General features: G+C 34.4%; 1 non-coding gene across 1 annotated transcript; it reads right to left on the bottom strand.

Moving 5' to 3' along the window:
* Positions 1-3,435: 3,435 nt before the first annotated feature.
* Positions 3,436-3,597, bottom strand: LOC131920224 (U1 spliceosomal RNA). Its single transcript, XR_009381571.1, has one exon. It is a non-coding gene; the product is annotated as a U1 spliceosomal RNA (small nuclear RNA).
* Between the last annotated feature and the right edge of the window lie 7,073 nt (positions 3,598-10,670).

The following is a 10,670-nucleotide window of genomic DNA, read 5'->3' as shown; positions in this document are numbered from 1 at the left end:
GGATATGCAGGGCTGTTTATCAGAGCATGATCAAGAGAGAACACAGAGTATAGACATAGACATAAAGGATGTCCCACTCCAGAGACCTCCTGGATGGCAGAGGAAGCATGCCTCAGCAGAGTTGTAGAAAGTCATATTTGACATTTCCAGCAAAGAAGCTGGCAGCTTGCTTTGATTTTCTGTAGTTAGAGGCCACAGGTATGCCTTTGTTGATCTATAAGAGCCAAAATGAAAACACCAAGAAACTATTAGGATACAAATTTTACATGGAATCCTGTGTGATGTAGAAACATACACAAGCTTCAGTAATAGATTTGTGCCACAAAGGTATAATTCTCATATTAAAATATAGAATAAGTATCAGGTCTTTGCTGTATGATCATGAAATGGAAAAGAGGGTAACAATGATGGTGGTGTTGGTGATGTTGTTGGTTGTTACGATATAATGATGACGATAGTTATAATAAGAAAAAGATTACATTCAATTAAAAAAAAAACCAAAATATCATCCGCTCAAGCCTAGGAGTGGGCAAATCTCTTCATAATGAATAAATCCTATTCTTTATAATATCTAAGCCTGTCATGAAAAGAAGTATAGCAAGAACATAAACATCAGAAAAATCTAACTGAACAACATCCTTGAACCTTGAGGTTCCTCATCTGTATGAGTGAAGATGTATATAAAAACTTACATTTAACTAAATGAGAATATGCCTAACCAATGATAAACTCGCTGCTTTCAATGGATACCATGCTTTCAAAACCACTCTGGTTATTGTTACCATAGAACAATTCTGTGATGTTTGACTAAAACAACAGAAATGATAAACAAAGAAGATAAAGGTCATTTGAAATTCAGATTTCCTGATTCATCCAATTCTCTAGTGTAGGTAATGGAGAATTTTTGATGCAGTCATTCAGAATGGGTCTGAATACATCATAAATCTCTGAAGCACAGGGATCCCTTCATATAATCTTCAGAAAAATGCAAGCAATATCTGAAAAAAATGAATACTTCTATTTAAGGGAAAATAAATAGCTACATGTAATCTTTATTGATGAACCTTGCAGCTCTTTCTAAAAAGCAGCATGTGCAAACTAATTTCCTAGTAATAGTAACATATTCATCACAAGTGTAGTCAAAACACAAAACAGTGGATTTTGGCTCACATCAATGCTTTTACATAAGTTTAATGAAGATTTAAAAATAAAAAGTTGCATTATGCTTATAATTTTATAGAATTTGCTGTAATCAAAATATGGCTTATTATTTTACTACGTAATTGGTTTGAATTCCACTTTCACATTAATATCTTTTGATCTCTTTCTGTGTAAAGATCTTTAAGATGGACATTATTAATAAAGACTATGGGGCTTTTGCAGCTTATTTTCATAGCCAATTTTTTTATTTCCATCATCTTTTAAAGTTAATAAAATTTAATGAAACATTAGGTATATAACTTACAATGACTCAATTTCCTCCTAGCAGGATGCATATGTGAATCAGCTTCCCACCGCTTGACAAAAGCAAGCTTACAACCAAAACACAGCCAAGAAGAGTAGGTTTTTATCTTTACTTTTCAATCACATGAGACCCTCAGTCTTTCCAAAGTGGTAAGCATGGCCTGGATCACTTTAAGAATAACTGTATTTGTTTATCAAATGGATATAAAGGCACTAAAACAAAACAAACAACAATCAACATCAACAGCAGCAAAAAGTCCACAGCTTTGTCTTTGCCCTATTCTACAAGAATCTTATTGTAATTTCTCCAACAGTATAAAGTACACTTTAGGAACAGAAGAGGCAACTGAATTGTAAAATGTTCAGACTGTAATGATCATAGTATTTGTAGCATATGCCTCGTTATCTCAGGGGTTCTGGCTGCCTACCAGACTCAAACCCATAGGGAATGGACTTACACAATTATAGTGCCAAATGTCTTCCAGTTTTGGAGGTTCCTTCCCTCTGTTGTCTGTATGTCACAGGTCAAACTTTTGAAAAATTGGAATTTTCATGGAATCTTTCTCATTGGGATGACTTGTTTTTATAGGATAATTGATTAATTTTGATTCCTATGAATGATTTGTCAGAGAAAGAAATAAAACAATGAACACTTGCCCTAAATAAGTCTAGCATATGTGGAAATTGCTAAAGACACATGGGTGACTCCTGACTGAACTTGTTCACAATTCTAATCCATATCAGACTGCACAAAGACCAAAGACTGGAAACAGATAACCATAAAAACCTGATTGTTGAAATATTTTACAATAACATATTATAGCTGTGTCTACCATATCTTATGACAAATATGAAGAAACTGACTAGGTATTGAAAACTCAAAAAAAGAGGAGTAAAGAGTTTTCTAATTTATAGTCACAAGAGAAAGGGATGAGATAGCTCCAGAAATAGTTTAGTCTATCCAGTGTATAATTAGTGGCACTGTTACTCTTCCATTGTATTGAGCTGATCTTGTAAATGAGGAACTAAAGGCAAACTGTAAAAACCGGACAACTAGGACTAAGGAAAGGAGATGCAAAACACAAGAGAAGTTTACCTTTCAGCTGTAATCACTTCCTTATAAGAAAGAAAGTAGAAAACATACTTTATGATTGGAATCCGCAATTACAGAGAACCTCTATCAAGCATCATTTTCTTTGATACTCTCTTTAAACAAAGGGAAAAGTATGTTATGGAATGTTAGAACTCTGTAGACATGATATGTATCATTCAGAGAAAATAAAAGTAAATGAATAAATTCTACAAAGTTAACTGGAAACTCAAAATGGCTACTTAATCAATTTTAACAAAGTTCAGTTGACTTGGCCTTCATTTAAGGTAAGATATATGTTATTGAGTTATGTATTTTATTGTCTTATTTGTCAAAGTTTACCATTTTTAAAGAAGTCATGTGCTTTTTCTGTGAATCATCAGTGCCCTGGTTAGTTTCATGTCAATTTGCTACAAGCTACAGTCATCTAAATGGAGGGAACCGCTAGTGAAAAAATGTTTTTATAAGATCCAGATGTAGGAGATTTTCTTAAAGAGTGAATCATGGCAGAGAGCCAAGTACATTGTGGGTGCTATTGTACTAGAATGGGGGTCCTAGATTCTATAAGAAGTCAGCCTGAACCATGAAGAACAAGCCAGTAATTCACACCCCTCCATGGCCTTTACATCTGCTTCTGTCTTCAGGTTCCTGCCCTTTTTCCATTCCTGTCCTGACTTCCTTCAATGATTGACTATTATGTGGAAGTGTAAGCCAAATAAACCCTTTCCTCCCCAGGTTGTGTTTGGTCATAGAGTTTTATCACAGCAACAGTAACACTAATTAAGACAAACAATATAATATGTATTAAAATGTACATATTCTCTCTTCTTTCTGAAAATATACATGTAGAATACTCCATCTATAATTTTTTTTTTTTTTTAGAGAGGAGCATGAACACAGTACCCCACTACCACAAATTATGCAGGCAAGTTTTCAACATTTGGGGAAACTGCAGGGGTCAGTATATCTAGAGCACAATGGATAAGCACTGCCCTGGGAAATCCATGTTTGTGATCACGGTATTTCACCTTCCAGGTGAGTACCTAAAATAATTCTTAAGCACAACATATTAGTAGAGCATTTCATCATATCTATACAGATATGTGACATTGTCTGATTTTACAGGTTGAGTTTGAAAGAAGGAGTATTATGTGTTGTATTTTTATTGCATAAAAACACAGGAAAAACAAATGGAGAAGTGCTATTAGCTACAGTGTTAACATAAAATAATTTAACACTTCCCTTTAGAAATTAATAAAATGTTTCTACACAAGTAAAACACTAAAATGCAGTGAGAAATTTTCAAGATACCATTTTTAAAACTGCGTAAAAATAGAGTGATTTTGTTATAATAATTTAAGTCATGAACTGATGGGAAATAATTGCTTAATATAGCTGATAAACTCTTTTGATTACATAGTTAAATGCTAATTATGCAGTTCTCCCATTACCTACACAGTTTCTCAACTGCATATTCATGATATAAGGAGCAGAAACATCTCTATTTGCTTGTCTTGTTGAAATGATGCATTTCTCCATTTCATTTTATTACTTGCATTTATCCTTCTTTATTTATTTAATTCCATCTCATTTCAGGGAACTGAAAACTGACTGGTTCACTTAGATGTGTGCTTTTGTTTCACATTGGAAAGTTTGCTGGTCATAGCTGTAGATGATAACTAGGAACACAGAAATAATAACTGCACATGTCTATCCTCATTAACAGATTTTCATACAGAAAAATAAAAATTTTATGGTTCTTGTCCTTTTTTTACATTTATCTGTAACACAAAGCTTAAAAGGTCTTATTAAATAAAAAAACACAGAGCCATAAAGGATGAAAGCCTTACATCAGGGAAATAGGGAGAGCCAGCAGCCAACCTCTCCAATTCTGCAGCTTCCAAATGCGTAACTTCCTGTCTACCGAGGTTTTATATGCCTTGCTTTTTTTTTTTTGGGGGGGGGGCTATCTGAGTCCAGCTACCTCACATCCTATTCCTACACAGCCCGGTCACTGTCTGTCTGTCTGTACAGATCTCCAGGTCTCTGTGGTTGGTACTGGGATTAAAGTGGTGTGTCACCATGCTTGGCTCTGTTCCCTGGTGTAGCCTTGAACACACAGAGATCCTGCCTGCTAAGAGATTAAGGGCATGTGATGCGTGACTTCTTTGTTTACTTAAAATGGCTGGCCTTTTTCCCCTGATCATGCTACTGAATAAACTGTTGAAATCTGGTTTAATAGGGTGTCTAGGCCTAATGGCTTTAGATAATTACAGGTATTCTTACTTATTATTCATAAATTCCATTATTAAATTCATATCTTACTTAATTGGTCACTTAAATGAAAAAGATTGAAGAACTAAATCAAATCAAACAGGGAAATACATCTTAAATAATGAAAAATGATATAATGGGAGATTGAAAAAGTTACACTTGCCATGACTAATAAAAGCTCTACATATCCAAATGACTAAATATTTAGTGGATTAATGGCCACATATTCATGGTGTACAAACTATCTTACTTTAAAAATATGAATGTCAGAGAGAAAGAATATTTGTTTCATTTTAATAAGGATATTATTTTAATAGTTCTAGCAATATCAACTTGATAAAAAAGAATACCTCTTTCCTCTTTGCATTTGGCAAAATTCTTTCATGTAGTAAAAATGACTCTGGTGCTGATGGCTGCAATTTCAATATAAAGTTAACTTTGTCTGTAGGTGAATACAGCACGTTAAGCATGACAAATATTTTGATGGAGAAGTAGCTTAATAGATAAGAGCACTTGAAAGGACTCATGTGCAATTACCAATATCCACATGGTGGCTCACCACTATCTGTAATTCTTATTCATGGGGAGCTGATGCACTCATCTGACCACCGCAGGCTCCATGTACGGTATGGTTCACTTTCATGTGTGCAGGCCAACACCCATACACACAGAGTATTTTAAAAATCTTAAGGACAAGAATGACAAAACCTAGGAAAGCTAGAGACTAACAAATTTGTGCACGGAAGAACGCACAGGCAAAATAAATCAGTGGCATACACCAATGAATCAACAGCAATGTAAATACTAGAAGGGCAGACTTGGTCAAATGCCAACCAGGTGAGCAATAAAATCCTCTACGGTTCTTAATGTTCCTTTTATTTTTCATTTCTCTTTTTTGTGTGTGGATATTCTTCTGTGCAAGCACATGAGTTTGACCCCTTCCTCAATGACTGCCCATCTTATTTTTTTAGACAGTGTTCCTATGTGAACCTTGAGCTTGCTGGTTTAGGTAGGATGACTAGTCAAAAAGGCTGTAGGACTGTTGTTTCTATCTCCCCAGTGCAGATATAACAGCTACGTGCTACTGTGGGAGTTTTTATGTAGGTATTGGGCTTTGAACTCAAAACCCCACTTTTGCATAGCAAGCACTATAAAGAGCTAAGCCATGTTCCCAGTTCCTGTGATTTTCTTTTTAAGAAGTTTTTAAATCCACATAGTTTAAAAATATGTGCAAAAGTACAATTGTGTTTTTTTATGCTAACCATTTTTTTTTTGGTCAAAATAAATGCTAGAAAATAAAGCTTGAAAGTACAAGAAGCTGAGTTTGAAAAGTCTACACTGATGAGCTCCCTCAGAGGGATCAGAACCAGGTCTATAAATATCTTCAAGGTAACCCTGAGATTAAGGGAAGGACATCATTTATAATGTCATAAGAAGGAAGGACACAGAACAATGCCTGCAGCTAAAGAAAAGGAAAAAAATGGCTGGTTATTTTAAAAGTTCTTGATACTGAGGTCAACTAGTTTGAGTTAGTAGCAGCAGCACAAGCTTTTACGATCAAGTGCAATTTTTTCAAGGTAGGTGGGTTTAGCAAATTAAAAACTGGGCCATTCTTAATACTGCAGAGTCCATTAAGAAAAATGCGAATGCTAGTGAGAACATGCCTCGTTCGTTCAGCCTTTTGATATAACCCGAAGTGTACAGGGCTATTGAGGTTGCCAGGAAGACTGTCTTAAATGTCAATGTCATCTGTGGATAGATGTACTGAGACAAATATATGCTCCTTGATAATTTTACATATTATTTTGCAGAAAGTTATTTTTTTTCTTTTCAGGTTTTCATCTTCAATTTAAATAATGCATCATTAATTGAAATAAAATTATATCATTTTCCTCTTCCCTTTCCTCACTCAATTCCTCTCACTGACCCTCCTTCCAATCCTTCTCATGCCCCTAAACTCTCAAACTGATATTCTCCACTTCTTTGATTATCATTGCTTCATACATGTAAATTTGAGTAGGAGTAACTAAACTAAATTTTAGTAAAGAAACTAAATTTTAGTTTATTGCATTTGATACACTAAATGAAAATAGAGTAAAAATGAGGGGAAGTAGTGATCCCATCTTTCTCACAGCTGCAGGTCTGGGCTGTGGGTAGGATGTGAGGGAGAATAGGGGATGCATTTTTAAAAATATTTCTTGATCCTTTCAGCGCAGTATATGTATGAAGCGTAGTATATTCATTTTTTTGTTGTTTGTTTTTCACTCAGCAAATATCTACTGAGTGCTCGTCAGTTGCTGACAATGAGGGGATACTACTGTGGTGACAGGGCCCAAACCATCCATGGCAGACAAAATGACCTTTCAATTCATTTTTTATCATTACCATATAGCAGAAATTTGGCAGGTTGCAAAATGAATTGAATTGAAAGGAGGCATCCACATACTGTCTCCTGTCATGCATAGTGCTTTACTGTGGTGCAGACTGGTTCACAGCAACAGCAACTCAGAATCCATAGTACAGAAGGATAGAAAAGAACTTCGCTGTCCTTCAGAGGAATATCTGAACTGTGAATTTTCAAGTCACAAGGACATGATGTGTATCATATAGATAGATTTACAAATCAATGTGTCTACCTGTAGCTTAGTGATGAAATATCATGTGAACACCTGTGAGTTTGTTAAAAATCTTATTATTCCCTTTGTTTTATAGTTTCACATATGAATACTATACTTACATCATTTGTACTCCTCCTATCCAATCTCCCTTGCCCCTCCATTCTTTTTTCAGTTAAGCTGAATTATGTGTACATCTTGGAAATGGCCTGATCTCAAGATATTTGATGACATTCATATATGGTGGTGTTGGTGAATTTTCCATACAGGCCAGGGCTCTGTATGGAAAATATGTATATATATATATATATATATATATATATATATATATATATATATATATATATATATAATCATCTATTCTATTCAAAGTAAAATTTGAGCATTTGCTTGATATGCTCATGGAAAATTATATTAAATTTAGACCCTCATCATTTTTCAATATAATCCAACAGTCCTTTCTCTATAGTATTACTTTTAATTAATATACTAATTCCATGAATATTAATACTATTTCAATTTTAAGCAGTAAAATCCTGACACAGAAACAGATTAGGCCTATATATCGAAATGCAAAATCACCAAATGGAAGAGTTGAGACTACCAAAGCCTTGTTAGCATTGTGCTCCATTGACTATTCAAAGTTGTAGTTTAGGGCTATGCAGCAATATAAGACCACAGAGGAAAGACTTAGTAACTTAATTCTAGTCTGCTGCTATACTTTTAATTAAATAACAGCTTTGTACTGTATATTACATGCCAGGAATACCCATATATCTAACAACACATCTATATACAAACAATCTCTATCAAAATCAAAGTAGATTTAAAGGCATACTTCCCAAAGCTTTATATTTCAAAACCAGGACACCTGCAGATACATTTAGTGATTGTTACGATAGGATTGCCAAAATGGGAAGAGGCTTTAAAAGCAAGGCTTTGCTGTAACATGGATGATTACATGTTAATGACTTGTGATTAACTAGCGTTTCAATTTTATCATTGCTTCTGACATGTTTTCATAAACCACTAAAAGAAGACAAATGGAATGTTTTGTCAACACTTTCCATGGTCAGACTTCTAACATGGTTTGGTTTTATTATTCACAGAATAGTTATATTCAACTTAGAAATAATAGTTTCTAGTAATATGTTTAAAATGGTAAGAGTCATTATTGTTTGTGGTTTTAGTGATTTTTATACCACAAATGTTTTCCTCTGTTCAGAGTTCTCTTTACATTCAACCACAAGTGGGTTTATTAAAGCATGTATATCCTGGTTATTTGTTATAAGAAGATATTAAAATAGATGATATTAATGATCCCAAATTTTTTTTCTTTCTTTTTTTTTGGTTTTTGGTTTTTGGTTTTTTGGGACAGTGTTTCTCTGTATAGTTTTGGTGCCTGTCCTGGATCTCACTCTGTAGACCAGGCTGGCCTCGAACTCACAGAGATCCACCTGGCTCTGCCTTCCAAGTGCTGGGATTAAAGGTGTGTGTCACCAACGCCCAGCCCCAAATTTCTATTTAAATAACCATTATCCACAGAGAACCTTTGATTTAACTTGATTATGTTGTGTTCTTGGAGAAAAGTTGTAAAATACTGATGACAATTTAAAGTACTCTAAGCTAGGTTGCTTAAAGCACCTTTAGGAATTAGTGACAACATATTTGTGGCTGGAGATCATTTACCTGAAGCAAGTATAACATTTCAAAATAATAAGATTCATCTTATTTTTACTATATATATACATGTATAATTAGAGCCTTTCTTTGCTATGAAAGTTATTAAATAAATAACATAAATTAAATAACATAATTTTCAATGTGTAATATTTATTAACTTTTGAAAAGTTAGCATCTCTACTTGAAATACTAATTTGGCAGAAATTTACTTTTAAAAGTTATTTCATTTATTTATAATGCAAATCATCATATTTCCTTTCCCTTTCCCAACTCTAAGCATTCCTATATATCTCTCCTTGCTCTCTTTCAAATTCTCTTTTTTCATTAATAGTTGTTACTCATATACAGCTATGTATATGTATATACAGATTTTCATAAATACATAATCACAACCTGATACTCTGTGTAATATTGCTTGTGTGTATGCTTTTAGGGCTGAATATTTTGTATTGGACAAAAAAATTGATATGCTTTTCCCTGGGCAAAATTATTTCTCCCATCCTCAGCATTTCTTAGTTGTCTATAATTCCTTGTGTATGGTTGAGACCTTAATGGGTTTTTCCCTATCTGGGTTAGTGTGCTTATTATTGTTGCCCTTATTCAGCTCATGTTTAGGCAGTAATGTTGTTGAGATTATAAAATGTATATTCTGACATTCTTAGGAGACATAATTTCACAAACTCCCTGTTCCTCTGGTCCTTACAATCTTTCCACACAGTCTTCTACAATAATCCCTGAGCCTTGGTTGTTGGAGGTATATTGAAGATGTATCCTTTGGGCTGAGCTCCACAACTCTGTATTTTGATTGGTTCTGGTTTTCTGTCATGTGATGCAAAGAGATGATTCCTTGATAAAGGGTAATTACTACACTTGTTTGTTAGTATGAGGATAAATATTTAGAATGTAGAGATTGTACTGGTTTAGTAAATTGTTTGTTGTAGGTTTTCCTCTCCATGATCTCACTAGCCCCAGGTAGTAGGCAAGGTTTCCAGCATCAGGTATACTTTCCCTCTTGTTGAATGCATCTGAAGTCTAATTAGACAGCAAGCAGTATGTTACTACCAAGGTATGTGTATCACTACAGAACCTTTAGGTTATTGAGTCATGCTGGTCATTGATGTTGTTCATAGACATTATAGCAGAGTTCTTTCCATGTTTTGGAAGTTTGCATATGACCTTCTTGTACAATAAAAGCTAGTCCTCAGGGAGAATGCTTTAAAGTCCATTTTGGAGGCTCAGGAGCTTTTGGAACCTATGTCTGAAGTGTGTGGTGTTTTCAACAACATAGACTTATCTCCCTCCTCTGGTGGCAAGGGGCTACCAAAGTCAAAAGTAATAGTCAATGTGTAATGTTTTCAGATTCTCTTGGACAACCCTGACAAGCAGCTCAAAAGTGGACTTTGATGGAGACGGTCCTCTATGCTAGGATGCAGTAGTAAAGAAAATTCAGAATTTGGAAAAAATTATTAAGGACAGTGAAAGGAAGCCTAATATTTCTCAGCAGTCTTTATCAAAACTCAAGAAGCAAAAGAGGCCAGTTTGGA

The sequence above is a fragment of the Peromyscus eremicus genome, chromosome 9 (assembly GCF_949786415.1).
Source record: "Peromyscus eremicus chromosome 9, PerEre_H2_v1, whole genome shotgun sequence".
NCBI lineage: Eukaryota > Metazoa > Chordata > Mammalia > Rodentia > Cricetidae > Peromyscus > Peromyscus eremicus.
The sequence above is the reverse complement of the archived record's forward strand: the minus strand, read 5'-3'. Positions and strand labels throughout refer to the sequence as shown.